The sequence below is a fragment of the Saimiri boliviensis genome, chromosome 5 (assembly GCF_048565385.1).
Source record: "Saimiri boliviensis isolate mSaiBol1 chromosome 5, mSaiBol1.pri, whole genome shotgun sequence".
Classification (NCBI taxonomy): Eukaryota; Metazoa; Chordata; class Mammalia; order Primates; family Cebidae; genus Saimiri; species Saimiri boliviensis.
In genome coordinates this window covers 148,781,128-148,793,974 of record NC_133453.1, presented here as the reverse complement: position 1 = coordinate 148,793,974, position 12,847 = coordinate 148,781,128, and the positions used below count along the sequence as shown (strand labels likewise).

Below are 12,847 nucleotides of genomic sequence, written 5' to 3'. Positions count from 1 at the left end.
GGAGAATCACTTGAACCCAGGAGGCAGAGACTGCAGTGAGCTGAGATCATGCCACTGCACTCCAGCCTGGCAACAGAGTGAGACTCTGTCTCAAAAAAACAAAAAAGAAAAAACAGGAAAACTATAATACACCATTATCAGAGAAAGACAGATCAAGTGGGCAAAAACGGCAACATAAAAATAGGGTACATTTTACGGCTACATATTAAAGTTGACAGATTACAGAAGATATGTATTATTCTCAAGTGCCCATGGGATAGTCACCAAAAACTGATCATATATTAGGTTGGAAAGAAAAATTAGTAACTCTAAGAAATACTAAAAACTGCACTCTCCGATCACAATGCAAAAAACAGACTTTACTGGCCAGTTTGTGACTCACACCTTTAATCCTAGCACCTTGGGAGGCCAAAGAGGGCAGATCACAAGGTCAGCAGATGGAGACCATCCTGGCCAACACGGTGAAACCCTGTCTTTACTAAAAATACAAAAATTAGCTGGGCATGGCGACATGCGCCTGTGGTCCCAGCTACTTGGGAGGCTGAGGCAGGAGAATTGCTTGAACCTGGGAGGTGGAGGATGCAGTGAGCCAAGATAGCATCACTACACTCCAGCCTGGTGACACAGCAAGACTCTGTCTCAAAAAAAAAAAAAAAAAAAAAAAAAAGCCGGGCGCAGTGGATCAAAACTGTAATCCCAGCACTTTGGGAGGCTGAGGCGGGTGGATCACGAGGTCAAGAGATCGAGACCATCCTGGTCAACATGGTGAAATCCCATCTCTACTAAAAATACAAAAAATTAGCTGGGCATGGTGGCGCATGCCTGTAATCCCAGCTACTCAGGAGGCTGAGGCAGGAGAATTGCCTGAACCCAGGAGGCAGAGATTGTGGTGAGCCGAGATCACGCCATTGCACTCCAGCCTGGGTAACAAGAGCAAAACTCCTCCTCACAAAAAAAAAAAAAAAAAAAAAAAAAAAAAAAAAAAAAAGAAAAGAAAAGAAAAAAGACTTCACTAACAATAACATAGAGGCTTTTTCACCAAGAAATTTTTTAAAATCTCCTATTAACTCCCGAGTAAAAGGAAAAATATAAACAGAAAATACATATTTATTTTTATATCTAAATATGTATTTTATTTGCAAATACACATTTACATATTTTAAAATATGCAACATTATGATAATCTATAATATGCATTTAAAGCAATCCTAGAAGAAAATTCATTGCACTAAACATTTTATTTTTAAAAATGAAATAGATGAACAAAAGAATTTTATCTTAAAACACTGAAGAGCAGCAAAAATAAGTACAAGAAAGAAAGAAATAAGGATCAAAGCAGAAATTAATGAAGATATTTTTAAAACCATAGATGATAATTGAGAAGCCTGTGGTTTTTTATTAACTACATAGGCACTCTACTAGCTAACTTTATCAATAAAGGGAGAAAACACAGATATAGAAAGTAACGCTCCATGAGCACTGGAACATCGTGTGCATTCTGCTATTGTTGGGTGTCATGTTCGACTCCCACCAATGGAGTCAAGTGGGTTAATAGTGTTCTTATATCCACCTTTACTCATTATCTTACCCATGTTCAATCACACACAAGAAAGGAGCACTGAAATTTCAAACTTTCGGAATGGTGAAATTTTTCATTTCATTTCAAAAGCCTACGTTGGAAATGTAGCCCTCAACGCAACAATGTTTAATAAAGCAACATTTAAAAGGTGATTACGCTGTGAGGGCTCTGCCCTCATCAATGGATTAATGCTGTTATTTCATGGTGGATTCCTATAAAAAAAAGACATTGGTCCCATCCATACCCTCTCTTTGCTCTTCTACCATAGGATGGATGACACGGCTAGAAGGCCCCTCACCATACGCCAGCCCCTTGATCTTTCCAGCCTCCGAAACGTGATCCAATAAATTTCCATTCATTACAAATACTCAGGCTGTGGTATTCTGTTACATAAGAGCAAAACTGACTGAGGCAGAAAACTGGCAACCTAAGTGTAGATATCCAGTTGTCCCAGCAACATTTGTTGAAAGACTGTTCTTTCCCATCACAGAGAGGACAATGTCCAGATAACACGCCTTCTTGGGGTGCAGGAATCATAAGCAGTCTTGGGTTCTTTGCGTGTGCCTCTATGGCATGATATTACTGCCACAAACGATGGCTTGAGTGACCAGAACCCCAGTATTCTCAGCACACTGTGCCCAAAATAGAACTTCTGTTCTGCAGAAGGGACTGGGCAGAAAATGAGAGCGCCACCTTTCAACTATTTGCCCAGGACTTAGCCTCAACAACAGGTAGCTGGCAGCCAGAACAGAACTGCTAGTGTCCTGCTTGCCAAGGAAGGAAGCCTTCCTTCCAGGTGCTAGGGAAAGATGGAATCGTGTGCTCTGGCTTAAGAAGTCTTGAGCAGACTCTGCCTCACTGAGAAGGGAAACGAGAGAAGAAGCGCTCTTGTTTCAATCATCGCAGACCCACCTTTCTTTATGAAGTTTATAGGTTTTTGAAATAGATGTTTCATTTAATGTTTGCTCTTAGGACCATTTTAAGAGGCTTTAAATGGCTTTTAGTTTGCTTAGTTTTCAAAGGTTTCACTGGGGATTGCATCAGTTTCATGCCAGAAATTGGTCTCATAAACCTAGAGATTTTAATGTTATTTCTTGATATGGACCACACCATAAGCTTTAGATGACACAGTGTGGTGAGCAACCAAATTTAACTGTCTAGAGAAACCGTCAGGATCTTTCAGTTATAAGTACCATTAATTATCCACATATACAACATAGAAAGCTCCAAATAAAATAATGTGAATTTGTCTATGTGTACATTTGAACCCCAAAGGGTATCTCACCACAGAGGTTATGTCAGTGAGTCAGAAGCGTTTAAACTTTCTCAGACAACGGAGCTAGGGTAAAAACTGAAGACCTTTCATAAGGATTGGATCATCTATGTGAATTACTAAAGGAAAAGAAAAATCACACTCAGATGCCCTGAAATGATGACCCTAAATATCACAGAGGCCAGTCAAAAATAGACCAAGGTCTAATAAAAATTTCTCAGTCAGCAAAGATACAACCACTTCTGAACCACAAAAATTGCATCTCCAGCTAGCAAAATGTTCTCAACACACAATGGCAGAGAAAGAACCAACACATATTTTCTCTGAAAATACATTAAAATTAAGGACTCAAACCACTGAAGTTGGACTTGAAACCAAAACCATATAAATACTAGAAGAAAAACTAAGAAGAACTCTTTTGGACGCGAGTCTAGGCAAAGTCATGACTAAGACCTCAAAAGCCCAAGGAACGAGGATGGACAAACGGAAATTAATTGAATTTAAAAGGTTCTACAGAGCAAAAGAAACAATCAACAAAACAGACAACCTGCAGAATAGGAGAAAATATTTGCAACCTATGAAACTGACAAGGAACTGATATCCAGAATGTACAAGGAACTCAAACAACTCAGCCAAAAAACCCACATGAACAACCCCATTGAAAAGTAGGCGAAGAATGTGAGTAGACATTTTTAAAAGAAGACACACAAATGGCCAACAAGCATGTGAAAAAAATGCTCATTGTTACTACTCAGAGAAATCCAAGTTAAAACCACAATGAGGTATCATCTTATATCAGTCAGAATGGTTATTATTAAGAAGTCAAAAAATGACAAAGGATACAGAGAAAAGAGAATGCGTATACACTGTTGGTGGAAACGTAAATTAGTATGAAAACAGTATGGAGAATTCTCAAAGAACTCAACACAGAACTACCATTTGAGCCAGTGATTCCACTACTGGCATATACCCAAATGAAAAGAAATCATTGTATCAAAGATACCTGCACCCATATGTTTATCACAGTAAAGACATGGAATCAACCTAAGTCATCAGAGGATGACTGGATAAAGAAAATGTGGGGGCGGGACTCAGTGGCTCACACCTGTAATCCTCGCACTTTGGGAGGCCGAGGTGGGTGGATCACAAGGTCAGGAGTTCGAGACTGTCCTGGTCAACATGGTGAAACCCCATCTCTACTAAAATACAAAAAAATCAGCCAGGCGTGGTGGCGGGCACCTGCAGTCCCAGCTACTTAGGAGGCTGAGGCAGGAAAATCGCTTGAACCTGGGAGGCAGAGGTGGCAGATCATGCCCCTGCACTCCAGCCTGACGAAAGAGCATGACTCCATCTCAAAAAATAAAAGAAAAAGAAAATGTGGTATGCATGTAACATAACCCCTTGAATCTAAAATAAATGTTAACATTATTTTTTTTAAAAGAAAAGAAAATGTGGTATGTATATACAATGAAGTATTATTCAGCCATCACAAATAATGAAATTGTGCTTTTTGCAGCAACATGGGTGCAACTGTAGGCCACTATCTTAAGTGAAACAACTACTAAAGAGAAAGTCAAATACCCTATGTTCTCACTTCTAAGTGGGAGCCCCAAATAATGTGTATACATGAAAACAGAATGTGGAATAATCGTCACTAGAGACACAGAGGGTGGGAGGATGGGACGGGTTGAGGAGCAAGAAACTACTTAATGGCTACAATGGACACTGCTTGGGCGACCGTTACACTAGAAGCTCAGGCCTCACCATACACAGTACATCCATGTAACAAAACTGCACCTGTACCCCACATATACGTATAAAATAGCAAGTTGGGCTTGAAAGGATCAGAAAACGCTTCTCATGTAAGCAGATATACAAAGTGGGTAAAACAAGTTTCCTACAGGAGTCATTATATCAAGCCCATAAATAAATATTTTTATGGGGTGGAACTAAGAGCACACGCACAATCCTAGAGTTAACATCTAGGACTCAGTGTATTCCAATTGAGCATAATTTTTATGTCAATATAACTCCTCATGGCAAAAACAGGTCTCATTGACCTAAGTTATGGACTATCCACACAAACGTCAAGTTGGTCCTATAAACTCTTACCAGATTCTATATCCTTAAACTCTGGTGACAAAGTGAACAGGAAACCGGGACAGTCATTATAGGACTCCTGTGCAGTGACCAGGTGCCCCAGAAGCCTCAGAGTTCACTTTTTAATTATTCTTTATAACTTTGATAGTATTAGGACAATAGTTCAAAATGAAAACCGTATCTCTCACGTGTGCATGGCTCACATTGACTATCGTAATTTATATACACAGAATATTATCCTTACTATTAAAAGACCTTCCTACTTAGGCTGTAGCCTAGCAAACACCAAACATGGACATAACAAAGGAAACAGGTCCTTAACAAGTTCCTGAATATATCTTCAAGAAAGCAGTATCAAGAACAACAGTAATTTACCACAGCATTTACTTTCTATTATAAGCAAATAAATAAAGCAATATAAATATCAGGAACTTTAAAAGATATCAAGCTTCATATATTTTATTCAATATTACATAGGCAACATGAGATTTATGTGAATCTCAATCTTGAGGTCACTATTGGCTATGTCTTTCAGCTAGGAGTAGTTCATCAATTATCAGAACACATTACAACACCACAGCCACCTCAATTATATAACAGGGATGAATTTATCTATGCATGCACTTCGACTATAATAAATACAAAGATATACCATAAAATCACAAAAGTTACCAAGTTTCAATTAAAGCAAATTCAGATAAAAAGTACAGATTTTCTCATGAAGATCTTATGAAGTAGGCCAGCCAGTGGTAAGGAAAAAACTTATTACGATATTCAGCCTTCCTGACTGAACAAAACTAAATATTTTAGTGTCCTATTTTCACTAGTCTAGTGCTCTATTTAAAATCTTACCAACGAGGCCAGGCGCAGCCACTCACATCTGTAATCCCAGTACCTCGGGAGGCCAAGGTGAGCAGATCATGAGGTCAGGAGATCAAGACCATCCTGGCCAACATGATGAAATCCCATCTCTACTAAAAATACAGAAGTTAGTTGAGTTTGGTGGCACATGCCTATAATCTCAGCTACTCAGGAGGCTGAGGCAGGAGAATCACTTGAACCAGGGAGTTGGAGGTTAGAGTGAGCCAAGATCGCACCACTGCACTCCAGCCTGGCAAGAGAGCAAGACTCCGTCTCAAAAAAAAAAAAACAAAAACCTGACAACCAAAAACCACTCACACAAAATCATGAAATTGTGTTATGTTCTACCAAGCAAACATTGAGAAACACACAGGGAAAAACACAAAGCATTAGTTCCAGAAATGCCAGAGAATTAAGAACTACAGAGCACTGGCTGGGCATAGTGGCTCACGCCTGTAATCCCAGCCTATAATACCCCCGCTTTGGGGGGCCTAGGAGGGTGTACTGCCTTAGCTCAGGAGTTCAAGACCAGCCTGGGAAATATGGCAAAACCCCGTCTCTACTAAAAATACAAAATGGTAGGCCGGGCACGGTGACTCAAGCCTGTAATCCCAGCACTTTGGGAGGCTGAGGTGGGTGGATCATGAGGTCAAGAGATGGAGACCATCCTGGTCAACATGGTGAAACGCCGTCTCTACTAAAAATACAAAAATTAGCTGGGCATGGTGGTGCACGCCCGTAGTCCCAACTACTTGGGAGGCTGAGGCAGGAGAATTGCTTGAACCCTGGAGGCAGAGGTCACAGTGAGCCGAGATCGCGCCACTGCACTCCAGCCTGGGTGACAAGAGTGAAACTCCGTCTCAAAAAAAAAAAAAAAAATACAAAATGGTGATGTGCAATTGTAGTCTGAGCTACCTGGGAGGCTGAGGTATGACAATCACTTGAACCTGGGAGGCAGAGGTTGCCATGAACCAAAACTGCCCCACTGTACTCCAGCCTGGGCAACAGAGCAAGACGAAAGAAAGGAGAAAGGGAAAAAGGGGGGACAAGGGGAAAGGGGAAAATGGAAAAGGAAAAGGAAAAGACAAATAAAGAGTGAGCACTAACTAGCCGGCTAACAGGCATGGAAATTGTCGGCTACTTAGAATCGAATAAAAAAATTGTACAGAAAGAAATCCTAGGACAGTTTCCTTTACTCAAGCCAAAATAAAATCCCCCTGGAATGGGACTCAGGAAGTCCATGTCCCATCCTTTTATTGCCACCTTAAGCTAGCTCTCAGATTAGGTCTATCAAATGTGATCCACAGGCCATCACATTGGCTCAGACAAGACTATGTTTGATCATTCACCCAAGACATGGCACTCTGCAAACATACATTTATTTATTTCTGAAAACCCTTACCAAAAATGACAATCTTCTACTCTGGTATAAAAAGTAGACTGTAGTTGGCAACACTGAGTGCACAGTTCTGGGGTAGGAAAAGTTGTGCTGAGGGCATAAGCCAGAAAGTCCTCTTTCTCAGAAATTTTTACCTAAAATATGGGAGTAAGACAGTAGTCAAAGACAAGAAATATACCTCTCATATGTACTTCTTGTGTGTGACATTTTTTCATTTCTAGAAGAGGATGATGAATCAGAAGAAGATGTATTAATTAGGCTATAGATGATTGATTCGACAAACAAAATAAGAACAAAGTATAGAGGTTTCACCTCCTTAAAGAATCTGCCTTGTGGTTTTACACAGAAATGAAAGCTCCCATTGGTAATCCCTTGGTTATACATACAAAAAGCCACCTCGGAAAGCGCTGGCTTCATCCATAGCATACCTATTACCTTGCAAAGAGCGTAATGAAAATACAAATTTATGATTGGGAATCAGATATAAGTCTGCACTATTATTTAATTTCATGTATTATAGGCTAAGCATGGACTAGAGTCTCAATCCCCAGGCCACAACTGATTAGGTCATTTGGCTGTGAGTAGGTCTTTAATGATATGTAAACATCACAACACCATAGCAACTTTAAAATAACATGGTAGTTGTGAATTTGTTCCCGACTGTATTTTGACCTGAATATTGTATCATCAAGATGAATCTCAAAATAGTAAATCAAAGCAAATTCTTGTAGAGTGAAGATATTATTATGATGTTCCCATCACGAAGTTCAGTAACTTATTGAGAAGAACACATAATATTCATATGACAGAATGAATGAAACCAGTTATCTTAAAGGCCATATTCACTGTTCTGATAGCATTCTTGAATTTATCAGTCACCAAAAGCAGACACTATCATCTATTTTATCTATTAAATTATGTATCTCATGCCACTTGGAACACCAGAAACACAAATTAAAAACAAATAGACAGGCATAAGCTTCTAAGTAACAGAAGAATTAGTCATTAAACACTTAATCAGGCTAACACATTCTAAAAGTGTGTTTTTATTTAGATGAGCATAGACAAAGATGACAAAAATAAGCTTCTTCTGAGTCTTATCATCTCAAGCCCTAAATACAATTCTCCCAGAATAAATCTAAGGGAGGCAAAATCCTAACCCTTACTCGTGACCTATCCTGGGGTCCACAGCTCCTAATAAGCATGATTTTTATTCCATAATTTTCGTCAAAGTCATATGAAATCCTATGAGCACATACATCCTCTTAGAATGAAAAGATGTCAACATTAAACCCTGGTACTAGGGTAAACTGAAGCTCAGGTGGACCTGAGGCAGGATACCTGGAAAGAAAATGTGTACAGTCAGTTTCCCCAGTGGCAGCAGGCTAAGAGTGCATTTTATCCAAAGGGACAGAGATAGGACATTGAGAATAAGAAGTAAACATCTCATGTCCTATAGCTCGTGTATGCTATTCCTTAATTAACACAAATGGTCAGTTCTGAAAAAATGACCCAGGACAAACTGTAAACCATTGATTCACCAAAAACTCTAAGGGCAAAGCATACAGCTTTGTTTGCTTTTTTATTTTTTCTGGAGATGGAGTTTTGCTCTTGTTGCCCAGACTGGAGTACAATGGTGCAATCTCAGCTCACTGCAACCTCTGCCTCCCAGGTTCAAGAGATTCTCTTGCCTCTGCCTCCCAAGCAACTGGTATCACAGGCATGTGCCACCACATCCTGCTACTTTTGTATGCTTAGTGCAGATGAGGTTTCATCATGTTGGCCAGGCTGGTCTTGAACTCCTGACCTCAGGTGATCTGCCCACCTCAGGTGATCCACACACCTCCGCCTCTCCAAGAGCTGGGATTACAGGCATGAGCCACTGCACCTGGCCCATACAGCTTTTTTATTTAGGAAAACCTGTCAGGTGGTTCCATGCAGAAACAGGAGCTTCCTACTGACCATTTCTTATCTACATATTCAGGAAGCCACATCGGTAACAATTAGCACTGAGCATTATGTATACACCCATTATAATAAACCTACCGGAGACACATAAAATTCAGGATATGGATCTAAGAAACCAGGCAAGCAACTCCTAATTGTATTCAATTTCACATATTAAAAGTAATGTTTATACCTGCATTTCAAACTGCTAGCTCCAATCCTTACTGACTTTGTTATGAATCAACGACCCGAAATATCGCAAAATTACAGCAAACTGAAAATAATAAATATGCCTACCCTTGTATCTAGCCAAGAAGACTAGCATACTATAAAGACAATGCCAATGAATAATAAAACTTCTCAACGTATTAATCCAATTTCATTAAAATGTGAAGTTTTTATTATAAGGATCTCATCAGTTGGGTTAGTCATGCACTCATTGAGAAGAACTCATAATAGGGTTCATGATGATTGAACTGAAAAGCCTACGTCCAATGTTTTGATAATAACAGAACCACACAGTGCTCAGCAGCTGAAAATCAGGTATCAAATGACTCAACAATTTATTCGATGTCAAATTTCACAGACAAGGCGTATTGTGAATCTCTCACATTCTCCCTTAATTGTCAGACTCTTTCAGTCATGACAAGTTCATCAATGGCTAAACACATCCCTACACCACTACAGTCTTATAATTTTAAGGGAGGAATTGCCTTCTCATGTATTTAGAACTAAATGAATTTTGCACATCTAACATGGCACAAATTAATGACAAAATTTCTCAAATTTCCATTAAACCAAGTTCAGATAAAAAGTATAGATTTTCGAGCCGGGCGCGGTGGCTCAAGCCTGTAATCCCAGCACTTTGGGAGGCCGAGGCGGGTGGATCACGAGGTCGAGAGATCGAGACCATCCTGGTCAACATGGTGAAACCCCGTCTCTACTAAAAATACAAAAAATTAGCTGGGCATGGTGGCGCGTGCCTGTAATCCCAGCTACTCAGGAGGCTGAGGCAGGAAAATTGCCTGAGCCCAGGAGACAGAGGTTGCGGTGAGATTGCACTCCAGCCTGGGCAACAAGAGCGAAACTCCGTCTCAAAAAAAAAAAAAAAAAAAAAAAAAAAAAAACCACAAGGGGGATGCAAACAGCAAAGTGTTAAATGGCTGGTATATAGGGAATTCTAGGTTTCCATTTCTTCCCACTAAAATATGTGGCAAAGTGTGTCTGAATCAACTTTATTGGAACTCTGGTAGAAAAATCAGATTTATAAAAATTACGAGAATGTTTAATCAGGAGAAAGATGACTTAATCATAGTAGATCTTCATAACATTTTAATTTACTTTAGCCCTACTTGGTCCATAAAGGGAGCAGAGAAGACCTTGTACCCAAGGAGTTATGTTTGTGTCTTCTGACCTGACAAGTTTCCCCAAAGGACTAACATAGGGGACTTGGCTTCGCCTAAGTCAAGATTCTTTCAGGGCAGAGCAGCTTCATGGAGGACTTTTCCCCTAAAATATTGAAAGGCAAATGAATAAGCCATTGCTGCCTGGGAAGTCACTTGCTAACTTCTAAGACAATGGAAAAAAGACTTCCATGACCATACATGACAAGAAATAGTATTTACAAAAAAATTAATTTGGAAACAGCACTAAACAAATAGGTGACCTGACCATAGCCCATCACAAGCAACAACAGCAAACCCTAGCTAGAAAACAATCTGATTTCCAGAGTTACTGTATTATCATATTCAAAATACCCTAGCTGAAGGTCTGACCGTGACATCTGTCACCCCACTGACGGCCAGGGTCGATCTGGCCGATCTGCCTAGCCAGGTGTCCCCTTCCATCCTCACCGCTCCACGTGTCTTACTCTTGCATGCGCTGCCAAAGAAGATGACTTTCCTGGATACAAGAGAACCATGCTTTGGTCACGGTATAATGGTTGCTGTGTTCTCTGGTAGAACCTCCAAACACAACATCCTAGCTGGGTGTAGTGACTCAAGCCTATAATCCCAACTCTTTGGGAAGCTGAGGTGAGAGGATCACGTGAGCTCAGGAGTTCAAGTACAGCCTGGGCAACACAGTAAGACCCCATCTCTAAAAATGAAAATAAATGATCCAGGTGTGGTGGTATGCACTTGTAGTCCCAGCTACTCATGAGGCTAAGGCAGGAAAATTGAGTTCAGAAGGCTGGCCTGCAGTAAGCCACGAGATTGTGCCACTGCACTCTAGCCTGGGGACCAGAGCAAAACCATGTCTCAAAAACAAACAAAAATATTAACAAACTGTCCAAGAGGGAACAAAGATATTAGACTGAACTAGACTAGACAAGTACATGTCTAGTTAAGATCTACACATCTAACGTGGATCAGCAAACTCCAAGCAGAATAAACTCAGGGATCTACACCAAGAAACATAATGACAGTGTTCAAAGATAAAATCTTGAAAGCCACAGATAGAACTGAACTGTCACATACATGGGATCTGCAGTAAGATTAACAGCCAGTTGCTCATCAGCATTAAAAAAAAAAAAAAAACTAAAAGGAAGTGGGATGACATATTAAACGTGTTAAGAGGGTGCTTCACAATGAAATCACATGACAGTTGGCATTAGCTCAAAGCCATACGAATAAAAAAAGGACACCAGTAAAATTAATTATATAGGAAATATAAAAGCCAGTATTACTGTATATTGGATTTGTAACTCTTTTTTCTTTTATATGATTTAAAAGACAAACATAGCTAGTTATAAAGGTATGTTAATGGGCATACAATGTATAAAAATATGATTTGTGACAATAACATAAGTAGGGATGCAGAGGAGTATAGGAATAGTTTTGTATACTATTAAAGCCAAGTTAGTATCAATTCAGACTGGATTGTAAAAATGTAGGATTTTAATTAAAATTCCCAAGATAATAACTAACAAAATACAGAAAAGGAAATGAGAAAGGAATCAAAATGCAACAGTATAAAAATCAAATAAAAAAGAATGTATGTAGATATAGTAAAATTAAAGAAAAAACGGTAGTACAGATACAGAAAAAATAGCAAAATAGTAGAAGTAAGTTCTTACCACATTTAAAAGTAAATAGATTAAACTCTAATTGAGTTTAACTTTAATCAAAAGTCAGATATTGGCAGAATGAATTTTAAAATTATCCAACTGCATGCTGTCTACAGGACACATACTTTAAATCCAAAGACTCAAATAGGATCAAAGTGAAAGAATGAGAAAAGTTCTATGCAAATAGTAACCAAAAAGAGAGCTCAGGTAGCTGTACTAATGTCAGACAAAATAGACTTTCAGTCAACAATTCTTACAGAGTAAAAAGATTCAGTAAAATTCCTATCAAAGTCTTAATGTTGTTTTTGCAGAAGTGGAAAGGTTAATCCTAAAATTCACATGAATTACAGGTGACCACAAATTTACAAAACAACGTCAAGATTTATTCTTGAAAAAGAACAACACTGGAGGACTTACATTTCCCAATTTCAAAACTTATTACATAAGCTAGAATTATCAAAATTTTGAAAGTGGCAGAAGAAGAGACATGCAGAATTTTACAGGGGGCTAGAGTAAAAAACCTTTGTGGAAACTTGTTTGCATATCTCTATGCACTTCTTTGTGATCAAGTTTCAACCATTTCAGCCTTATTTAAGTGACATGTATGTTATAGTAAAAGGA

The 12,847-nt window shown here is 39.1% G+C and overlaps 1 non-coding gene across 1 annotated transcript; it reads right to left on the bottom strand.

Annotated features, from left to right (window-relative positions):
- Positions 1-4,836: 4,836 nt before the first annotated feature.
- On the bottom strand, positions 4,837-4,914 carry LOC120368184 (small nucleolar RNA SNORD115). The gene has a single exon (XR_005582385.1). It is a non-coding gene; the product is annotated as a small nucleolar RNA SNORD115 (small nucleolar RNA).
- Between the last annotated feature and the right edge of the window lie 7,933 nt (positions 4,915-12,847).